A 23,931-nucleotide genomic window follows, 5' to 3' on the forward strand; every position below is an offset into this window, starting at 1 on the left:
AAATTGTTGTAATATTTTTCTTATGTTTGTAAATATTTTTTTATTTTTTGTAACTTAGTTCTTTTTTTATTTTTTGTACTTTAGTTAGTTTATTTCATTGTAGTTATTTGTAGATATTGTATTTAATTAATGTATTGATAGTGTAGTGTTAGGTTTAATTGTAGGTAATTGTAGATATTTTATTTAATTAATTTAATGATAGTGTAGTGTTAGGTTTAATTGTAACTTAGGTTAGGATTTATTTTACAGGTAATTTTGTTATTATTTTAACTAGGTAACTATTAAATAGTTCTTAACTATTTAATAGCTATTGTACCTGGTTAAAATAATTACCTGTTTATAATAAGTTACCTGTAAAATAAATATTAATCCTAAAATAGCTATAATATCATTATAATTTATATTGTAGCTATATTAGGATTTATTTTACAGGTAAGTATTTAGCTTTAAATAGGAATAATTTATTTAATAAGAGATAATTAATTTAGTTAGATGTAAATTATATTTAACTTAGGGGGGTGTTAGTGTTAGGGTTAGACAGGTGTCGGCGATGTTAGGGAGGGCAGATTAGGGGTTAATTAGGGGTTAATACTATTTATTATAGGGTTAGTGAGGCGGATTAGGGGTTAATAACTTTATTATAATAGCGGTCCGGTCGGCAGATTAGGGGTTAATAAGTGTAGGCAGGTGGAGGCGACGTTGTGGGGGGGCAGATTAGGGGTTAATAAATATAATATAGGGGTCGGCGATGTTAGGGCAGCAGATTAGGGGTACATAGGGATAATGTAAGTAGCGGCGGTTTACGGAGCGGCAGATTAGGGGTTAATAATAATATGCAGGGGTCAGCGATAGCAGGGGCAGCAGATTAGGGGTTAATAAGTGTAAGGTTAGGGGTGTTTAGACTCGGGGTACATGTTAGGGTGTTAGGTGCAGACGTAGGAAGTGTTTCCGCATAGCAAACAATGGGGCTGCGTTAGGAGCTGAACGCGGCTTTTTTGCAGGTGTTAGGTTTTTTTTTCAGCTCAAACAGACCCATTGTTTCCTATGGGGGAATCGTGCACGAGCACGTTTTTGAGGCTGGCCGCTTGCGTAAGCAACTCTGGTATCGAGAGTTGAAGCTGCGTTAAATATGCTCTACGCTCCTTTTTTGGAGCCTAACGCAGCCTTTATGTGGACTCTCAATACCAGAGTTATTTTTATGGTGCGGCCAGAAAAAAGCCGGCGTTAGCTTTTCGGGTCCTTACCGACAAAACTCTAAATCTAGCCGTAGGATAGCTACAATATAATTAATAATTACATTGTGGCTATCTTAGGATTTATTTTTATTTTACAGGCAACTTTGTATTTATTTTAACTAGGTACAATAGTTATAAAATAGTTATTAACTATTTAATAACTACCTAGCTAAAATAAATACAAAAGTACCTGTAAAATAAATCCTAACCTACGTTACAATTACACCTAACACTACAATTAAATAAATTAAATTAATTAACTACAATTACCTACAATTAAATACAATTAAATAAAATAAACTAAAGTACAAAAAACCCCCACTAAATTACAGAAAATAAAAATAATAATTACAAGAATTTTAAACTAATTACACCAAATCTAAGCCCCCTAATAAAATAAAAAAGCCCCCCAAAATAATAAAAATCCCTACCCTAAACTAAACTACAAATAGCCCTTAAAAGGGCTTTTTTGCGGGGCATTGCCCCAAAGTAATCAGCTCTTTTACCTGTAAAAAAAGAAATACAACCCCCCAACATGTATTTGTATTTCTTTTTTTACACCCAAACACCCAACCCTACTTTAAAACCCACCCAAACCCCCCTTAAAAAACCTAACACTAACCCCCTTGAAGATCACCCTACCTTGAGGCGTCTTCACCCAACCGGGCACAAGTGGACCTCCAGAAGGTCAGAAGTCTTCATCCGATCCGGGCAGAAGAGGACCTCCAGACGGGCATAAGGCTTTATCCAGACGGCATCTTCTATCTTCATCCATCCAGAGCAGAGCGGGTCCATCTTCAATCCATCTGACGCGGAGCATCCTCTTCCATCGACGTCCTAACAAAGAATGAAGGTTCCTTTAAATGATGTCATCAAAGATGTCGTCCCTTGAATTCCGATTGGCTCATAGGATTCTATCAGCCAATCGGAATTAAGGTGGGAAACATCCTAATAGGATTGAGCTTGCAATCTATTGGCTGATTGGAACAGCCAATAGAATTCAAGCTCAATCCTATTGGCTGATTGGATCAGCCAATAGGTTTGAACTTCAATCCTATTGGCTGATTGCATTGCCAATAGGATTTTTCCTACCTTAATTCCGATTGGCTGATAGAATCCTATCAGCCAATCGGAATTCAAGGGACGCCATCTTGGATGACGTCATTTAAAGGAACCTTCATTCTTCATTAGGACGTCGATGGAAGAGGATGCTCCGCGTCGGATGGATTGAAGATGGACCCGCTCCGCTCCAGATGGATGAAGATAGAAGATGCCGCCTGGATGAAGCCTTCTGCCCGTCTGGAGGTCCTCTTCTGCACGGATCGGATGAAGACTTCTGTCCCTCTGGAGGTCCACTTGTGCCCGGCTGGGTGAAGACGGCTCAAGGTAGGGTGATCTTCAAGGGGGTTAGTGTTAGGTTTTTTTTAAGGGGGGTTTGGGTGGGTTTTAAAGTAGGGTTGGGTGTGTGGGTGGTGGGTTTTAATGTTAGGGGGGTTGTATTTCTTTTGGGGGGCTTTTTTATTTTATTAGGGGGCTTAGATTAGGTGTAATTAGTTTAAAATTCTTGTAATTTTTTTTTATTTTCTGTAATTTAGTGCTTGTTTTTTGTACTTTAGTTTATTTTATTTAATTGTAGGTAATTGTAGTTGATTAATTTAATTTATTTAATTGTAGTGTTAGGTGTAATTGTAACTTAGGTTAGGATTTATTTTACAGGTACTTTTGTATTTATTTTAGCTAGGTAGTTATTAAATAGTTAATAACTATTTAATAACTATTCTACCTAGTTAAAATAAATACAAACTTGCCTGTAAAATGAAAATAAACCCTAAGCTAGCTACAATGTAACTATTAGTTATATTGTAGCTATCTTAGAGTTTATTTAATAGGTAAGTATTTAGTTTTAAATAGGAATAATTTATTTAATTATAGTTATTTTATTTAGATGTATTTAAATTATATTTAAGTTAGGGGGTGTTAGGGTTAGAGTTAGACTTAGGTTTAGGGGTTAATAGGTTTATTATAGTGGTGGCGGTGTAGGGGGGCAGATTAGGGGTTAATAAATATAATGTAGGTGGCGGTGGGCTCCGTCCGGGAGCGGTGGTTTAGGAGTTAAACAATTTATTTAGTTGCGGCGTTGGTCCGGGAACAACAGGACCCCTATCCTGTCGATCCCGGACGGGGTCCGGGATCGACAGGATAGGGGTTAATAACTTTATGTAGGTAGCGGTGGTATAGGGGGCGGCAGATTAGGGGTTAATAGGTATAATATAGGTGGCGGTGGGGTCCGGGAGCGGCAGTTTAGGGGTTAATATATTTATTAGAGTTGCGGCGGGGTCCGGGAGCGGCGGTTTAGAGGTTGATATATTCATTATAGTTGCGCCGGGGTCCGGGAGCGGCGGTTTATGGGGTTAATAACTTTATTTAGTTGCGGGGGGCTCCGGGAGCGGCGGTATAGGGGGTAAACAGTATAGTATAGTGTGGGTGCTTAGTGACAGTACAGCAAGAAATTTGCGAATAAGCCGAAGAGCAGCGAGATCGATGACTGTCAGTTAACAACAGTCCGCTGCTCATCGCTCCGCACTTGGCGCGCAGCTTTTTGACAGCTTTCTTGATAAATTTTGCGAATGTAGTCAGGTCCGTGGCGGCGATGTTAGGCGAGCGTATTGGGGCCGTCGAATACAGGTAAGTAGACAGCTTGATAAATAGAGGCCGATGAGTCCACTGATCATCATTAATTACTGTTGGGAATAGCACTCCTGGCCAGCAGGAGGAGGCAAAGAGCACCACGGCAAAGCTGTTAAATATCACTTCCCTTCCCACAACCCCCAGTCATTTTTTTTGCCTACGTTAACTGAAAGGAGGTTGTAAAGTTTAGGTGTTTAGGCATAATCCTATGTGGGTTTAATAGGATTTTAGTACGCAGTATGTGCAGGCACTGGGGACGCACAATCTTTGAGAAAGGCTAAAAATGTTCCGGTTTAGTTCCGGACTTTGTGACAGAGACAGTTAGACTGTGTGTAACGGCTCTGGAGGCTCAGATTTAGTTAATGTTCCGGTTTAATTCCGGATTTATCCCTTTTGGCACCCGGCTCCTAGCTTAAGCATCGGAGAGTATTTTTTAAAATAGTCTTTAATATGTTTATGACTTTTTCAAATGTTTTTGTCCTAGAGGTTCATGAAACGTTTAGTTTTCTTATGGGAGCGGGTGATGCAAAAATTTGTATTAGATTTCTACGCGCAGCTGAGTTGCTTGCGCGCTATTTCTGTGGGTTCCCGCCCTCATCTTCGGCTGTCTGTATGGCAGATCAGCGCCATTTTTATTTCTGAACGGAATGCTGTGTCTGAACAGGGACACGCCTTCCTCTTGGTTCTCCGTCAGAATGGAGTTTGCTTGACAAACTTACGATTTTTGGTTTTACTAGGAGCTGGTTTTTTTTATTATGTTAAGCTACTTTACTGTAGAAAGGACATTAGGGTAAATATGAAAGCTAAAATTTTGCAGGGCTAAAGATATTAATTGGGTATAGTAGTCCCAGAGGACAAGGTCTGGGGTACCTTTCAATAATCTGGTGGTCTTTAGAAGGCGCTACAGATTTTGACATTTTATTTAATGTTTTTCAATCCTTTAATGTTGCAATAAACATCCTGCAGTTTATAAGTTTGTTTTTCTGCAGACTTCGTATTGTATCACAAGTAGAGATCTTGCCCACTTATATTAGTGAGGCTACTCACTTAGTTATAAGTTGTTTCAACTTTTATGCAGCAAGTATATACCCTTTCTGAGGTATATAAGTCTCTACAATCTTAAAATGACAGTGTAATTTTAAATAATTATTTCCTAAGAGTTACATTTTAACCTTATGTCTCTCTGGATGATACTATTAGGCTGTGGTTTCTGCGTTGCTTACTGCTACACATATTGCCCCATCTATAGTGTTTGAGGAGGATAGTCGGTAGCATCTGAGGGTTAAAGCTCACATTCGGTCAATATAATTCCTTCATTTGGCGCTGAAGTAGTTCTCTTCAGAATCCAGCCTGAACTCCTTTGTGTATTAATTAGGAGGTTGGCTTCTAGTTAGACCTCAGTTTCCCTGTCGTTGTCTTTCCTCAGAATTTAATATATTTTAGGATTCAGCTGTAAAGATTTTTTCTGTGCATGACTGTGCTAGGAGAATTTTCTCCCCTTCTGTCAGTAATAAGTTGTCTCCTTTAAATTTCATGGCACATAATGCTTAAAGTAGTAGGGGTAATTACTAAAGATTCTGGTTAGAGTTCTTCAACCCGTATAGAGGGTAGATGCTCTTTTAAGGATGGAAGTCTTTATGGACAATTGCATCATCTCTTTGGTGCGACGCCTTGTCTGACTCCCTTTTGAAGACTCCATGAGGAGATCCAGATCAGAAGGGCCAATCTTTTATTTATGTTGCTTCCTTCGTAACTTCAGGAAGTTTTTCCCCTTTGTCTTCCAAGCTGGGGCAGTTCAAGTCCTCTTGGATACCCAGTCAGTCTTGGATCAGGGGGAAGTAATTATGGAAATCTGCAGCTATCTTTCATTCAGCATGTAGGGTTTGCCCCCGAGCCAGGATTGGGTCCTGTGGGGGGCAGGTTCTATCAGTTCTTATCATGCCTGGATAACAGGATGCCCTGGATCCCTAAAGGAATGTAGATATAGTATTCCAGGGTTAAGAATTGGAATTTAACTTCTTCCTCCCAGGAGCAGGTTCCACTTAAGATTATCCGTGGACCAGATAAGAAGAAAGTCGTTCTTGAAATGTTTTCAGGATCTTCCACCATGGGAGTAATTGTTCCTGTTCTAGTTTTGGAACAGGGTTTAGTTCCTTTTTCACGTAAAAAGGATGGAATTTTTAGTCCTATTTGGACAGTAAATGTCTAACCAAGTTTCTCAGAGTGATGTTTTTTTGTTTTTTTTTTTACAGATGGAGACTATTCGCTCCTTCTTCCTTGGTGCAAGAGGGTCAGTCTATATTGACCTTAGACTTTAAGGATGTGTATCCTTAGGTTCCCATTCAATTCTCTAATAATTTATGCGTTTTTGCCTTCTGGCCAAGCTTTTTCAGCAGTGTTTTCTCATTCTGGCCTGCAATTCAATTCAGAGATTGCAGGGGTGTCCCTCCTGGACGTCCTATTGCTATCTTTCTCCAAACAAGATCTCATTCGGTGGTTTTTGTTGTCTTCTTAGTTCCACGAATAGCAGTGGAGCTGGAAAAGAAGTTCCCTTGTTCCAGCTACAGGGGTAGGGTGCGTAGGGACTATAATTTTTCCTTATCGATGAAACTCTGTCTGACAGAGGTCAGAAGAGCCAAGTTCCCTCATTTTGCCTCTCCCTTCAGTCTATTGTTTGACAATCAGTGGCTCTGTGTAGGGAGGTGATTGGTCTGATGGTGTCTTCTATGGACATCATTCCCTTGCTCGATACAGTTTGAGAGCTCTGCAGTTGTGCATGCTCTGATGGTGGAGCCGGACAGATAGCTCAGTATGCTAATGCACCACGCTGAGCTCTGTAGCAACCTGTGGGTTGCAGGTTCGATTAAGGATTGTCCGGATTGTCTCAGAGAAGCTAGTTCAGTCGACAAGGGTCTCTTCCCATGATGGTTCTATCTGGGATCGGTCTCAGGTCTCATAATCCGGAGACTTTTCAGCGGCCACCAGCCGACTGGGCTGGGGAGGGGCCTTGTTTCGTTGAAGATGCAGGGACTATGGTTCTGGGAGATGTCTGTTCTCCCCTTCAGATGTGGAGTTGAGAGTGATTTACAATGCTCTGATGTTTGGCCTCAGTTGTCTTTAGCACAGTTTCCAGTCAGACAACATAGCCCCTGTGGTTTCGTCAATCTCCAGAGGGGAACTCTGAGTTCCTTAGTTATGAAGGACGTGTTCAGGTTTTTTCTGTGGGCGGGTGCTCACAGTTACTGTCTTTCGGCCATCCTTATTTCTGGAGTGGATGACTGGGAAGCAAATCTAAGCAGACAGACTTACCATTCCGGGGAGTGGGAACTCCATCTGGAAGTGTTCTCCAACTTATCTACCAAATGGGGGTACCAGATTGGGTTCTGATGGGGTTGCGTCAGAACATCAAGTTTCCAAGTTCGGTTTGAGGTTAAAGATCCTCTAGCCTCTCTATTAGATGCTCTGGCAGTTCCTTGGAACTTCAGGTTAACGTATCCTCCCTCTCTGTTGGCTCTTCTTTCGAGAGTCATTGTTCAAGTAGGAGAGAACATTGCTTTTCTATTAAGCTTCTGCATAGCCTCGCATGATATGGTAGGTGGATCTAGTAGAGATGTTGTTTTCTACTTCTGTGAAAACTTCCACTGAGGAAGGAACTTCTATTTCAGGGGTCCTTCCTTCATCCAAATATCGTTGCTCTGAGGCTGACTGCTTGGAGATTGTTCGATTTGGTTTTAGCTAAACATGGGTTTTTGGAATCGGTTATTGAGACCGATTCAGATTTGTAAGCCTATCACTAGAAAGGTTCTATAAGATGTGCTCTTATCTTTTCTCCAGGTGGGTCTTGAGTAGGGGTTATCCTTATCCTTTTGTCTCTTTCTATTTGGCTACTCAAGCGTCTGGCGGATGTACCGCAATCCTTTTATCAGGTCCTGGTTCGATTCAGGACTGTGTCTGAGGTAGTTGTTCCCTTGGAGACTTAACTTTGTTCTTAAAGCTTTTCTTCAGGCTCTGTATGAATCTAGGCTTTCCATAGATATTTAGTTGTTATCTTGGAAAGTTTAAGTTTATTCTGCTCGGAGGGTTTCAGTACTCTCAGCTTGCAGCTTGGTTTTCCTTATCTCATATTTCTGGCACATAAGGCAGTTTTTCATTCCAAGTTTGGGTTTTTCTTCCTAAGGTTGTGTCGGACAGAGATTTTAATAAGGAACTGGTTATTCCTTCTTCCTATCCTAAGATTTTTCTCATAAGGGACGTCTGTTGCACAACGTAGATGTTGTGCGGGCTCTTAGAATTATTTTAAAGCTACAAAGATCTTTTGTCAGTCCTCTGTATTGTTTGTGGTTTTCTGGATAATCATAAAGGCTAGATAGTTTCCGCCACTTCTCTTTCTCTCTAGTTGAGAAGTGTTAGTCTTAGGACTCGGGAGCCTGCTGGAGAGCAGCCTCCTGATCGAACTACTGTTCTCTCCACTAGGGCGGTGTTTTTGCCTTGGGCCTTCAAGAAATAGGTTTATGTAGAACAGATCTGTAAGGTGACGACTTGGCCTTCCTTGCTAATTTTTTCTATAAATTTGGTTCTTTTACCTCGGCTGAGGTTCTTTTGGAAGAAAGGGGTCTTCAAGCTGTGGTGCCTTCTGTTTAAGTAATTAACGATGATTCGTGGACTCATCGTGTCATTAGAAAGAAAACAAAATGTATGCTTACCTGATAAATGTATTTATTTTTTTACATGATGAGTCCACAGCCCGCCCTGTTTATTCAGACAGTCTTTTTGTTTTATAAACCTCAGGCACCTTTGCACCTTGTGTTACTTCCTTTCTCTCTTTTTCCTTCGGTCGAAAGACTGGGGGTTGTGGGAAGGGAAGTGATACTTCACAGCTTTGCTGTGGTGCTCTTTGCCTCCTCCTGCTGGCCAGGAGTGATATTCCCAACAGTAATTAATGATGATCAGTGGACTCGTGTCAAGAAAGAAAGAAATTTATCAGGTAAGCATAAATTTTGCTTTTTTTTAAACCAAATCTAATACCCCTATAAAAGCAAAAAAGCCACCCCAAAATAAAAACACCCCCTAATATAAGACTAAACTACCAATAGCCCTTAAAGGGGCCTTTTGTAGGACATTTCCCTAAAGCAATCAGCTCTTTTACCTAAAAAGAAATACAAATTAACCCATAACAGTAAAATCCCCCACCCACGCAACCCCCCAAAATAAAATCTAATCTACCTATTTCCCCTAAAGGGGCATTTGTATGGGCATTGCCCTTAAAAGGGCAATCAGCTCTTTTGCTGCCCATTAAATAAATCCCTAATCTAAAGGGAAAAAACTAACATTAACCCCAAAAAATGTACTCCGTTCCTGAAGTCAGGACATCCATCTTCATCCAGGCGGTGACATCTTCATCCAACGCAGGGACGACATCTATCTTCTTCCAGGAGGTGTGGAGCGTTCTTCTGATGTGTGGAGTGGTCTTCGGCTGCGGCGCTGTCATCCGACGTGGAGGATCCCCTTTATGTGATCGTCTGCCGTAAACTGAAGCTTGAATGCAAGGTACCCATTTTATATTGGGGTACCTTGCATTGCTATTGGCTGAACATTTCAAATCAGCCAATAGGATGAGAGCTGCTTAAATCCTATTGGCTGTTCAAATCAGCCAAAACCTGGTATTATTTATAGAATAGCCGCTTCTGATACTTTCTATTGGACACGTAAATGTTTTTGGCAGCCGGAGTCCGGTTGCCGAAATTGAGGTATAACGGGCCATTGGAAGCAGTCGGTGAACGATATTGATTTCGACACCATATTTATCATTTTGCAAACGCTTGCAATCCTAATTACAGCTTAATGGAAACGAGCCCATAGATGGCAGAAGCTCTGTTTATTCAAAGGAAATTGTTTGTGACAAGATGTCACAATTTAAGGCTGGAGGAAAGGAGATTTAATCTCCAGCAACATAAAGTTGTTGTTTTTTTCACTGTAAGAGCAATTAAATTGTGGAACTCCTTACTTAAGGAGGTAGCAAATGCCAATATCTTAGATAAATTTAAAAATGGTTTAGATACATTTCTGGCTAGAAACAGAATTCCAGGATATGATTGCTGCTGTTAAATTGGTCACCTTTTTAATGGGATTAATTTAAGCTCAATCAGGGATGGCCAAGTGTCGTCTCTCTGTACAAGTGGCATTGTTAGGGGGGCAATAGCTCTCCCAGTAAAATGGCTGGCTACCCATGTACCCCCCCAAACAGTAGCTTCCCACCACCACTCTGCTGAGGCACTGTGGCAGATTGACACTCTCAGTCCAACCCATGACATTCTAAATCCCACCCATGACATAACTCGTTCCGACTGCGGCGTGCTTAGTCTCACCCTTCTGCTGAGGCCTCGCAAAAAATTACAAATTTTTACCAAAAATAAATTTATGGGGACACCACTGCTCTGCAGTAGTTTTTTTTACCACAGGAAAAAATAGCTTAATTTATGTGTGTGCTTTGGGGGGTGACCACAACTCAAAATAGGCAAGAATATATATCATGAAATAAACATTAGGAGCCAAATTACAAGTGGCATGCTTATTTTTATTTTGCTCAAGCAGTAACTGCACTCAAAGTAAAAAATTTGCGTGGCTGAATAAGTTTATTACAAGCGCAATAACTTAAGTACTTTGAATATTGCAACCACGCTAACACCTTCTCCTCAAAGACTTGTATGAGGTGCGCTGAAGAAATGCTTATGAATTGCTGCTTGCATGCTACTGCACGAGATCAACTGCACTAAAGCTGAATGTGCGTTAGTAATACTTTACATTCCTATGCTCTTCACAAAGAAGATAATGTTATTTTTATATATATATATATATATATATATATATATATATATACTTTTTTGTAAAATATATATCTATAACTATTGAGTGCTATCAGAAATGTGCATTTGTTTAGTTACAAATGCAAATACATAATGAAACGAATAGCTGAATAAATGCACCAATGACATTTAAAGAAAATGTAAAAATACTGACCAAATTCATCAGTATTCATTAATTAATTTTCTTTTTAAATACTTACCTTTAGCATGCTGGAGAACAGTGTTAATCCTCTTCTATTCTTCACAGAGCCCCGGCCACGCTAATAGGAAAAGGTCTTTTAATTGCAGGCACTGTAAGCCGCCACCACTAAGCTTTCTATTAGTGCGGCTGGGGCTCTGTAAAGAAGAGGAGCCGGTTAGCGCGGCTCTCCAGTATGCTAAAGGTAAGTATAAGCTACAGGTGAACTTTTTTCCCTGTAGCTTAGGAACATTTACATTAGTATTTGCTTAGTTTTAAAACGGAATGAATACCGAATAGTGCAGCTATCCCCGAATAATCGTTTTATTATATATACTAGGCGATAAGTCTATTTAAAAAATAACTACAACCCCTAAAGCTAAAACTACAAAAAATAAAAAATGTAAAATTACAGAAAAAAATAAACAAACCTATCCAAAATAAAAAAATTAAACCTAAACTAATACCCCTATAAAAAAAAAAAAAAAAAAAACACCCCCTAATCTAATGCTAAACTAACAATATCCGTTAAAAGGTTAAACAGCTCTTTTACCAACAAATTACCAATTGCCCCCTAACAGTAAAAACCCCCCACCCACCAAACCCCCCAAAATAAAAAAAACTAACACTATAAAAACCTAAACTACCCAATGCCCCTAATGGGGCAATTAGCTCTTTTCCAACCTATTAAATCCCCAATCTTAAAAATAAAAACCCCAAAAATAAAAAAAAATCCTAACACTAAGCCCCAAATAGTTACTCACCGTTCCTGAAGTCCGGCAGACAAGTTCTTCTTCTAGGCAGCACCATCATCTTCTATCTTCATCCGGAGCGAAGGCAGCACAGAGCGGAGATGTGGATTCTCAGCGACGATCCTCACCGGCGGTGCGGAGCTGTCTCCCCCGATGGCAATCCTGAACGACGGCAGCAGCGGTCCTCGGCAGCATGGAGTCTCCTCTTCATCCGATGTCCGTCATACACTAAAGATTGAATGCAAGGTACCGCAATCAATTTGGGGTACCTTCCATTCCTGTTGGCTGAATCTTTAAAATCTGCCAATTAGGATTAGAACTACTGAAATCCTATTGGCTGTTCAAATCAGCCAATAAGATTTCAGTAGTTCTCATCCTATTGGCTGATTTCAAAATTTCAGCCAATAGGAATGCAAGGTACCCCAATAAATATAGGGTACCTTGCATTCAATCTTCAGTGTGCGACGGACGATCACATGAAGAGGAGCCTCCACGCAGCTGAGGACCGCAGCCGCCGAGGACCGCCGCCATTGAGGACCACCACTGAGTATCCAGCTCCACGCCTCTGCTCCGCGCCGCCTTCGCTCCAGATGAAGATAGAAGATGATGGAGTCGCCTGGAAGAAGACCTTCTCTGCCGGACTTCAGGACCGGTGAGTACCTATTTGGGGCTTAGTGTTAGGATTTTTTTAAAAATTTTTTGTGGGGGGGGGTTATTTTTAAGATTAGGGCTTTGGGCGCTGTAAAAGAGCTGAATGCCCTTTTAAGGGCAGAAAAAGAGCTGATTGCCCTTTTAAGGGCAATGCCCATACAAATGTCCTTTTAGGGGCAATGGGTAGTTTAGGTTTTTTTAATGTTAGGTTTTTTTATTTTAGGGGGTTTAGTGGGTGGGGGGGCTTAGTATTTTTTAAGGTAAAAGAGCTGTTTAACTTAAGCCAATGCCCTACAAAAGGTCCTTTTAAGGGCTATTGGTGGTTTAGTTTAGGGGGTGTTTTTATTTGGGGGGGGGAGTTATTTTCATAGGGATTAGGTATATATTTTTTTTATTTTTGATAATTTTGTTTAGTTTTTCTGTAATGTTAGACATTTTTATTTTTTGTAATTTAATGTTAGTTTTTTATTTTAATTGTAATTTAGTAGTAATTGGGGTTAATTTAGGGGGTGTTAGGTTAGGGGGCTTAGGTTTAAGGGGTTAATAGGTTAATTAGGTTTATTGCGATGTGGGTGTTTGGCGGTTTAGGGGTTAATAGGTTAATTAGGTTTATTGCGATGTGGGTGTTTGGCGGTTTAGGGGTTAATAGGTTAATTAGGTTTATTGCGATGTGGGTGTTTGGCGGTTTAGGGGTTAATAGGTTAATTAGATGTATTGCGATGTGGGGGGTTTGCGGTTTAAGAGTTAATAGTTTAACCCCTTAACGACCAAGGACGTACGCCACACGTCCTCAAAAAAAATACAGTTAATGACCGAGGACGTGTGGCGTACGTCCTTGGTCTGGAAAGCAGCTGGAAGCGATCCTGCTCGTTTTTTAGCTGCTTTCCGGTTATTGCAGTGATGCCTCGATATGGAGGCATCCTGCAATAACCCCCCTTGGCCATCCGATGCAGAGAGAGCCACTCTGTGGCCCTCTCTGCACCGGACATCGATGGCCGGTATCGTTGGTGGGTGGGAGCTTACGTGGGAGGCGGGTGGGCGGCCATCGATGCTCTGTGTGGAGTGGAGGGGGCGGGATCGGGGGCGGGAGCTACGGGGGCGCGCACGGGAGCGCGCGCGTGCACGGGGGGTGCTGGGCGGGCGCGTGCACGGGGCGGGAGCGGGTGGGAACCGCTACACTACAGAAAAAAAAAAAGTTAAAAACACTAATACAATATAAATATTAAAAATGTAATCTAAGGGACCTGGAAGGGGTTGGGGGTTGGTCTTGGTGGGGGGGGAAAGCTACACTACAGAAAAGGGCATTTTTTTTAAAAAAAGGCACATTTTGTTACAAAACTGGGTACTGGCAGACAGCTGCCAGTACCCAAGATGGCGCCCATTATTGCAGAGGGGAAGGGTTAGAGAGCTGTTTGGTGGGGGATCAGTGAGGTTGGGGTCTAAGGGGGGATCCTACACATCAGCATATGTAAATATGCTTTTTTTTTTTTTTTTTTTTTTTAAAAGGGCCAAATACCTTTTATTTTAGTACTGGCTGAGTTTCTGCCAGTACTTAAGATGGCGGGGACAATTGTGGGGTGGGGGAGGGAAGAGAGCTGTTTGGGAGGGATCAGGGGGTCTGATGTTTCAGGTGGGAGGCTGAGCTCTACACTAAAGCTAAAATTAACCCTGCAAGCTCCCTACAAGCTATATAATTAACCCCTTCACTGCTAGCCATAATACACGTGTGATGCGCAGCAGCATTTAGAGGCCTTCTAATTACCAAAAAGCAATGCCAAACCATATATGTCTGCTATTTCTGAACAAAGGGGATCCCAGAGAAGCATTTACAACCATTTGTGCCATAATTGCACAAGCTGTTTGTAAATAATTTCAGTGAGAAACCTAAAATTGAGAAAAAATTAACATTTTTTTTAATTTGATCGCATTTGGCGGGGAAATGGTGGCATGAAATATACCAAAATTGGCCTAGATCAATACTTGGGGTTGTCTACTACACTACACTAAAGCTAAAACTACCCCAAAAAGCTCCCTACATGCTCCCTAATTAACCCCTTCACTGCTGGGCATAATACACGTGTGGTGCGCAGTGGCATTTAGCGGCCTTCTAATTACCAAAAAGCAACACCAAAGTCATATATGTCTGCTATTTCTGAACAAAGGGGATCCCAGATAAGAATTTACAACCATTTATGCCATAATTGCACAAGCTGTTTGTAAATAATTTAAGTTAGAAACCAAAAGTTTGTGAAAAAATTTGTGAAAAGTGAACGATTTTTTGTATTTGATTGCATTTGGCGGTGAAATGGTGGCATGAAATATACCAAAATGGGCCTAGATCAATACTTTGGGTTGTCTACTAGAAAAAAATATATACATGTCAATGGATATTCAGGGATTCCTGAAAGATATCAGTGTTCTAATGTAACTAGCGCAAATTTTGAAAAGAAATGGTTTGGAAATAGCAAAGTGCTACTTGTATTTATGGCCCTATAGTTTACAAAAAAAGCAAAGAACATGTAAACATTGGGTATTTCTAAACTCAGGACAAAATTTAGAAACTATTTAGCATGGGTGTTTTTTGGTGGTTGTAGATGTGTAACAGATTTTGGGGGTCAAAGTTAGAAAAAGTGTGTTTTTTTCCATTTTTTCCTCATATTTTATAATTTTTTTTATAGTAAATTATAAGATATGATGAAAATAATGGTATCTTTAGAAAGTCCATTTAATTGCGAGAAAAACGGTATATAATATGTGTGGGTACAGTAAATGAGTAAGAGGAAAATTACAGCTAAACACCTCAAAAATGTAAAAATAGCCTTGGTCCCAAACGGACAGAAAATGGAAAAGTGCTGTGGTCATTAAGGGGTTAAATAGGTTTATTGCGATGTGGAGGTTTTCCGTTTTTGTGGTTTATAGGTTAATTAGGTTTATTGCGATTTGGGTGGTTGACGGTTAAGGTGTTAATATTTTAATTATGTTATTTGCAGATTAGGGGTTAATTACTTTCGGCTAGATTATGAGTTTTGCGTTAGAGGCTATGCGGTGCTAACGAGCAGTTTATGCTCACCGCTCACTTACAGACAGCGCTGGTATTACGGGTTTTTACAAACCTGGCGTTAACCGCAAAAAAATGAGCGTAGAGCAAAATTTTGCTCCACATCTCACCTCAATACCAGCGCTGCTTACGTTAGCGGTAAGCTGGCTAAACGTGTTCGTGCACGATTTCCCCAGTCAATGGGGGAGAGCCGGCTGAAAAAAAACCTAACACCTGCAAAAAAGCAGCGTTTAGCTCCTAACGTAGCCCCATTGATTCCTATGGGGAAAATACATTTATGTCTACACCTAACACCCTAACATGAACCCCGAGTCTAAACACCCCTAATCTTACACTTATTAACCCCTAATCTGCCGCCCCCGACATCGCCGCCACCTGCATTATATTATTAACCCCTAATCTGCCATTCCGGACACCGCCGCCACCACCTACCCACCTACATTATATGTATTAACCCCTAATCTGCTGCCCCCAACATTGCCGATACCTATATTATAGTTACTAACCCCTAATCTGCCGCCCCCAACGTCGCTGCCACTATATTAAAGTTATTAACCCCTAAACCTAAGTCTAACCCTAACACCCCCTAACTTAAATAAAATTTAAATAAATCTAAATAAATATTCCTATCATTTAATAAATTATTCCTATTTAAAACTAAATACTTACCTATAAAATAAACCCTAAGCTAACTACAATATAACTAATAGTTACATTGTATCTAGCTTAGGGTTTATTTTTGTTTTACAGGCAAGTTTGTATTTATTTTAACTAGGTAGAATAGTTATTAAATAGTTATTAACCATTTAATAACTACCTAGCTAAAATAAATACAAGAGTACCTGTAAAATAAAACCTAACCTAAGTTACAATTACACCTAACACTACACTATAATTAAATTTATTCCTTAAATTAAATTATCTAAAGTACAAAAAAAACAAAAACACTAAATTACAGAAAATAATAAACAAATTGCAAGAATTTTAAACTAATTACACCTAATCTAATCCCCCTAAAAAAATAAAAAGCCCCCTAAAATAAAAAAAGCCCTACCCTACACTAAATTACAAATAGCCCTTAAAAGGGCCTTTTGCGGGACATTGCCCCAAAGTAATCAGCTCCTTTACCTGAAAAAAAAGTACAAATCACCCCCCCAACATTAAAACCCACCACCCACACAACCAACCCTACTCTAAAACCCACCCAATCCCCCCTAAAAAAAAACACTAACCTTACTGGGAGACGTCTTCACCCAACCGGGCCGAAGCCCTCAACGAAGCTGGGAGAAGTCTTCATCCAAGCCGGGCGAAGTGGTCCTCCAGATGGGCAGAAGTCTTCATCCAGACGGCATCTTCTATCTTCATCCATCCGGCGCGGAGCAGGTCCATCTTCAAGACATCCGACGCGGAGCATCCTCTTCATCCGACGGCTCTTCTTGAATGAAGGTTCCTTTAAATGACGTCATCCAAGATGGCGTCCCTTCAATTCCGATTGGCTGATAGAATTCTATCAGCCAATCGGAATTAAGGTAGAAAAAATCCTATTGACTTTTAAATGCGGTACCAGTCTTGACAGGAGAGGGTGTACCGCTCACTTTTGGTCAGACTCGTAATACCAGCGCTATGCAAGTCCCATTGAAAATATAGGATACGCAGTTGACGTAAGTGGATTTGCGGTATTTCCGAGTCTGGCCAAAAAAGTGAGCAGTACACCTGTACCTGCAAGACTCGTAATACCAGCGGGCGTTAAAAAGCAGCGTTGGGACCAGCCAACGCTGCTTTTTAAGCCTAACGCAAGACTCGTAATCTAGCCGTTTATTATTTTGTGATGTGGGAGTTTGCGGTTTAGGTGTTTCTTAATACTTTCTGCGGGAGGTTAGGTTTTTTTGTTATACTTCGTGCGGGCGGTTACGTGTTTTTTTATTTCGTGCGGGCGGTTGCTTTTTTTTTATTTAAGGCTTCGGGTTTGCCTTTTAGAATGCGTGCGCAACTGGCGACGGTGACGGACGATTTACAAACGCGATTATAGTATAGATTATATATATATATACTGTATATATATATATATATATATATATATATATATATATATATATATATATATATACGTAGTAGCAGGGATGTGCACTCTCACTTCCGTGTCATCTGCCAGGGTGCTAATAGATACTGATAATGGCTATGAAAGAAACTTGCACTCGCTGGTACTTTTAAATAATCTTTACTGTGACAAAATAACGTTTCGGGGATAATGTATCCCCTTCCTCAGACACAAGTGATACAGAGTGAAATATATTTATAGACAAACAATGAATAACCCCACCCCCTAATTAGCATAAAAACTGCCAAAAACGGTTGTCATGGTGACCACTTCGTCACAATATCAACAACAGTGCATAAATCAGTGACATATCATATAAACTGTCTGAGTATATCCTTCTCTTTAAGTGATAGTGACTTGTATCTATATAGAGGATAAAAGAGGAGACATAGAGTACAGACATGGAAGGCACAGAGACAAACCCCACACAAGCAGGCTAATTCATTATACATTGCGAGACCCATAGCTAACAGGGACCGCAACTCTGCTGCAAATATAGGATACAAAACGAGGTAATGCTTAGTAACAAACGTCTGATCTAGATCATCTAATCGCTAGATTCACTCACCTCTGCAATGCTAAGTAAGTTTCCCACTGACAACCGGACAGCCTCTGATGCAGGACAACTCAATGCGAGATCTGGAAGTAACTCCCAGAGTCGGAATACATCACATGTAGGGCAACAGCCTATCGCAACGAAGCATTACCGTTGCCATGGGGATACCCACATAGCACCACAGCACGCAGTTAAACAAAACAGTTTTATAGGAGCATAAACCTGCAAATACTAAGTGTGAAATGCTGTCACATACAGGACTATGTTAACAGAGCTCTGATCAAATGTACTAACAACACACTAGCATTGGTGTATATATAAAAATTGTGTGAGGTGGCACACATTACAGAAAAACTGTTAGATAATGCTAAAACACCATTAAATAGTGTTAGAACAGTGTCTAAGCTTATACTCTCATGGGCTAAACTCCTAGGAAAGTGAGAATATCTCCTAAACTATCAATAGAGAAAAAGACTAGTAAGAGAGACTAGTGGGACGAACTAACCTACACTAGATACATGGGCAGCCTAGACTACCTGTAAATATAGCAATATAAGCACCCTCAGCCATGTGGATAATCTTATCTGATACTAGCAAAAAAAAACAAATAACCCAGGGGTGATGAATAAAAGTTACTCCCCACACGGGTATACAAAACAATATGGCCTAACAATTATCAAATGGCCCACCAGTTACCAGTCCAGGATACTAGCCAATCAAACACGACTAAAAGAATGGATAGTGGACACTCAACCCAATCAAAGGACCCAGTGTAAACCCGGTGGGGAACTGGATATAAAATGTGACCTCGGACTCTCATATAAATGGGGACACTGTTAGGGGGATCCCAGTAGCCAATCACAGATAACAATACCAGTTAAACATGGTATTGAGACCATGGGGTTGTAGAGTATTCAGCCGGTAGATCCATTTCGCCTCTACTTGTAGGAGGAGTTTCTTCCTGTCCCCACCATGCCTAAGCGGGGGGACATGGTCAATCAGTGTGAATCAGAGATCTTGTACCCCATGGCCATGTTCCAAGAAATGTTTGGCCACTGGTTGGTCGCTGGTTCCTTTCTTGAGGGCACCCCTAATAGAGGACCTATGGTTGGCAAACCTTCTCCTCGCGTCATTGGTGGTCTTCCCCACTTAAAATCTGCCACAACTACAGTTCAGCAGATATACTGCGAAAGTAGTAGTGCAGGTGAGGAAGTGTCTGATCTGGTATCTCTTTTGCTGATGAGGGTGTCCAAATGTAGGTCTTTGGATCATAGCGCTACACGTGGTGCAGTCAGTGCACCTGTAGCACCCGTGTTTCTTTTTCTGGTACAGCCAGGTATCCTGTTTGTAGCAGTGGCTAGGATCAGTAATCATGAGTGAGTCCTTCAAGCTTCTATCTCGCTTATATCCCACTCTCGGAGTCTGCCATTGTTGGAACGGGAGTGAGGGGTCACTCTGTTCTATGTGCCAGTGTTGCCTGAGTACCTTTCCTATTGACCTAGTGGTTGGACTGTATATGGTAGTGAACATCATTCGTGGCTCAACATCTGTCTTGGTTGAAGTAGATGAGTCTACTCTGACCAATCAGGCGTGGGTTGTATCCCCTCTGAGTAAATCTTCATTCCATATCAGTAAGTTGTTCACCCCTCATTGAGACTTCACTGTTATTCCTAATGACACTGCACAACTGTGCTTTAGGAATTGCTTTTAATAAGGCTGTAGGGTGGTTGCTAGTAGCGTGTAAAATCGAGTTCCTATCTGTGGGTTTTCTGTAAAGTGAAGCCCCAAATCCTGAGATCCAGGAATTCGATAGATGTTGTACTGTGTTCCATCTTAAACTTTACTGGATTCTGTAGAGAATTTAGATGTGTAAACCACGACTCAAGGTGTGCCGATGACCCCCTCCAAATGATCAAGAGGTCATCTATATAGCGTCTATAAAAAAGTACCTCTGGTTTGCTGTAGCTCTGCATGACTGTAGTATCATAATGCTCCATAAAAAGGTTGGCTAGTGAAGAGGCCATGTTTGACCCCATAGCCGTACCGGAAATTTGCTGGTAGAATTTACCCTCGGTTACGGTTAGGGTTATTGCGAAGTAGGGTTTTGGCGGTTTAAGGGGTTAATAGGTTAATTAGGTTTATTGCGATGTAGGTGTTTGGCAGTTTCGGGGTTAATAGGTTAATTAGGTTTATTGCGATGTGGGTGTTTGGCGGTTTAGGGGTTAATAGGTTAATTAGATTTATTGCGATGTGGGGGATTTGCGGTTTAAGAGTTAATAGGTTAAATAGGTTTATTGCGATGTGGAGGTTTTGTGGTTTAGCGGTTTATTGCGATTTGGGTGGTTGACGGTTAAGGGGTTAATATTTTAATTATGTTATTTGCGGATTAGGGGTTAATTACTTTATTATTTTGTGATGTGGGGGTTTGCGGTTTAGGTGTTAATACTTTTTGCGGGAGGTTAGGTTTTTTTTGTTATACTTCGTGCGGGCGGTTACGTGTTTTTTTTATTTTGTGCGGTTGCGTGTTGTTGTTTTTTAAGGCTTTGGGTTTGCCTTTGAGAATGCGTGTGCAACTGGCGACGGTGACGGACGAGTTACAAACGCGATTATAGTATAGATTATATATATATATATATATATATATATATATATATATATATATATATATATATGATAGATAGAAATGACTGGTTTTCAAACCTGTCCTCAGGCCTCCCTAACAGGCCAGATTTTGAGGATATCTGAACTAGAACACAGGTGAAATAATCAGCTGATTAGTAATCATGGTTATTTTACTGCTCTCTTTCAAGGTAATCCTGACAATCTGGCCTGTTGGGGAGACCTGAGGACAGGTTTGAAAAACAGTGAAATAGATAGATAGATAGATAGATAGATAGATAGATAGATAGATAGATAGATATTGTAAAGTGATATAGGTAGATAGATATATATATATATATATTGTGTGTGTATGTGTGTGTATATATATATATATATATATATATATATATATATATATATATACTCTATATATTTAAAAATGTAAAGAACATTTTTTCCAAGTGAAGAACATAGGAATTTCAAGTATATGTATTAGAAACATCTTAAACATATTGTAGTGCAAGTTAGCAATCTCCATTGAAAGTATAGGTAACACTAGAGCGATGTCTGCTGCGCTAAACCTTCTCTGGTAAATGCGATTAACCATGGACTTGTAATATCAAGTTGTGAACTAATATTAGCGCGGACCAGTAATATTGCGTATTGCACTATCATTAGCGCCCCACTTGTCATCTGGCACTAATTTTTTTTTTTTAAATGTTTAAATATATAGGAATGGGCCAGGTAAGCAAACTTACAATGGTGATAGTTTTGTGTTTTACGTATGGCAAAAAGGTAATGAAGTAGTGCAGAGTCACAGCCAGATGCTTCACTGTAACATCATAAACTATGATTTGCACATATACAGCCTGGGGTGCATGCAGATCCAGTGAGTGTGCTGCACAATAACTAGTTCAGACACAAACATAATGGGTACGTGGAGGGCCTATATAAATCATTGGATGGCTGCACTTCACCCCCTGGGCTTTAGGTTGGATAAGTCTGTTCTACAGTCTAGAAGTGACCTGATTTTTCTTGTTAGATTGCATATAATCTGCCAGGAGCTGATAATAATAATACTGTATTGAGAGGCCTAAGTGAAACAGTATAATGCTCTGTCATCTTATTTGCTGTAATTAAGTTCAGTTCGCAGTATGAATTACCAGTGCACTGTGCATGTAGGGTTTCAGAATACTTTTTAGTTTCTTGTACATTAACAGCTCGGTATAGTTGTTATTTGTACTTGCTGGTTTATGGATTTGTCTTAATTTTATTAGTGTAAATCTGTTTGGTGATGTTGCTTCAAATGTCATCCATTTGCAAAATAAATATAAAAACAAGATATGCAAGGTACAAGAACAATACCAGGCTAATATCTATAAGAGGCGCAAAACCGTGTAATTCAATGATAAAAAACGTATCCGTATGGGCAGTCATATAGTAATCTCAGGTCTTAGTATAAGATGATACCCAATATATCTATTCAACCAGAATGTGTATAATAGTGTCTAAATAGTGTGTAGGGCAAATGTAAGAGAATATATATATGGTAAATGCAAGAGAATATATATAGCAAGTGGTTCATATGTCACAATATATACACAATAATTCCCAAATATGCAGCATAGACATATAGATACATTAAATAGGACCAAAATGTTAGGCAATATTAAAGGCTATAGTCTTGTGGGACGAGGATATCCCTTGATCCAGGTGTGCCTAAAAGTCTGCCGGTCGACTTATTGGTTCCGGCCTGCCTGTATAGCACAATAGTGCTGACCATCACGTGAGTAGGATTGATCTCGCCTGTTTTTCTACCATTGGTCCATCAGATTGATTTGCACTATGTGGCGCCCTCTATTTTTTGTATTTTAGACCTGCAAAATAAATGTTTCAAAATTAAAAACTTGTATCGGTGCTCGGTAATAAGTGAAAAAGTGTTGTCCATGAGTTAAAGTGATGGAAATTCGAGCGTTTAAAGGGATAGTAAACACCAAAAATGTTATTGTTTAAAAAGAAGGATAATCCCTTTATTTACCATTCCCCAGTTTTGCATAACCCACACTGTTATAGAAATATACTTTTTACCTCTGTTATTACCTTGTATCTAAACTTCTGTTGACTGCCTCCTTATCTCAGAACTTTTGACAGACTTGCATTTCAGGAAGTTAGTGCTGACTCTTAAATAAGTTCACGTGCATAAGCACAGTGTTATCTATATGAAACACATGAACTAACTCCATCTAGCTGTGAAAAACTGTCAAATGCATTTAGATGAGAGGCGGCCTTCAAGGGCTTAGAAATTAGCATATATAAGTCTACCTAGGTTTAGCTTTCAACTAAGAATAACAAGAGAACAAAGCAAATTTGATGATAAAAGTGAATTAGAAAGTTGTTTATAATGACAAGCCCTATCTGAATCATGTAAGTTTAATTTAGACTTTTACTATCCCTTTAACAAACGCTAGGATTTACCATCACTAAATTTGATTTAGTGATCATTTATTAAAAAAAGGGTGCTAAACTGACCCAGTCTGTGCTGCGGCAGATCTAAAGTCAGAGCCTCCAGCTGCCCATGGCATAGCGCTCTTCTATCAATGAGGTGACGTTTCCACCTCTAAACCAATAGATGTGCTAGCATACAAAATACTATCAGATGACAAGCACAGCTGTTGGTTTAAAAGTGGAAGCATTACCTCATTGAAGAAGAGCGTGTTGCCGTGGGCGGCTAGCTATATTCCACTATTGCATTGCTTCTGTTGAGGAAAAGTACATATGATTTTCAACAAAGGATACCAAAAAAACAAAGTAAAGTTGATAACAGAAGTGAATGTAAAAGTGTCTTAAATTGACATGCTCTATCTGAATCTTGAAAGTCTAATTTTGACTTTCCTATCCCTTAAGTTACTAGTATGTTGATTGTGATCAGCCAGTGCCACATGTTAAACCATAAAAATGTCTGATTGTGATCAAGTTAATAGAAAAGGGTTCATCTGCTGCCGTTTAGATGCTAATAATTATAAAATGGTTGTGATTACCCTATGTTCTTTAATGAATGTCTTCCTAGTCTTTTTATTTCTAGAAAAAGTAACTTTAGGTAGGCTTTCCCAGCCTTAGATTCATGGAGACTTAGGGCTCCATTTATTAAGCAGCGGGTGCTGCTTTGGAGCCCCATCGTTTCAGGTCTGCCTGAAATGGAAGTTAAGAGGCAGTGGTCGTAAGACCGTTGCTCCTTAACCTCTCCGCCACCT

At 40.0% G+C, this 23,931-nt stretch overlaps 1 protein-coding gene across 1 annotated transcript in view; it reads left to right on the forward strand.

Annotated features, from left to right (window-relative positions):
* The window catches only part of HFM1 (helicase for meiosis 1), a 189,623-nt gene that overhangs the window by 107,275 nt on the left and 58,417 nt on the right, over window positions 1-23,931 (forward strand). The window lies entirely within an intron of this gene.

This window comes from Bombina bombina, chromosome 10, assembly GCF_027579735.1.
Source record: "Bombina bombina isolate aBomBom1 chromosome 10, aBomBom1.pri, whole genome shotgun sequence".
Lineage (NCBI taxonomy): Eukaryota > Metazoa > Chordata > Amphibia > Anura > Bombinatoridae > Bombina > Bombina bombina.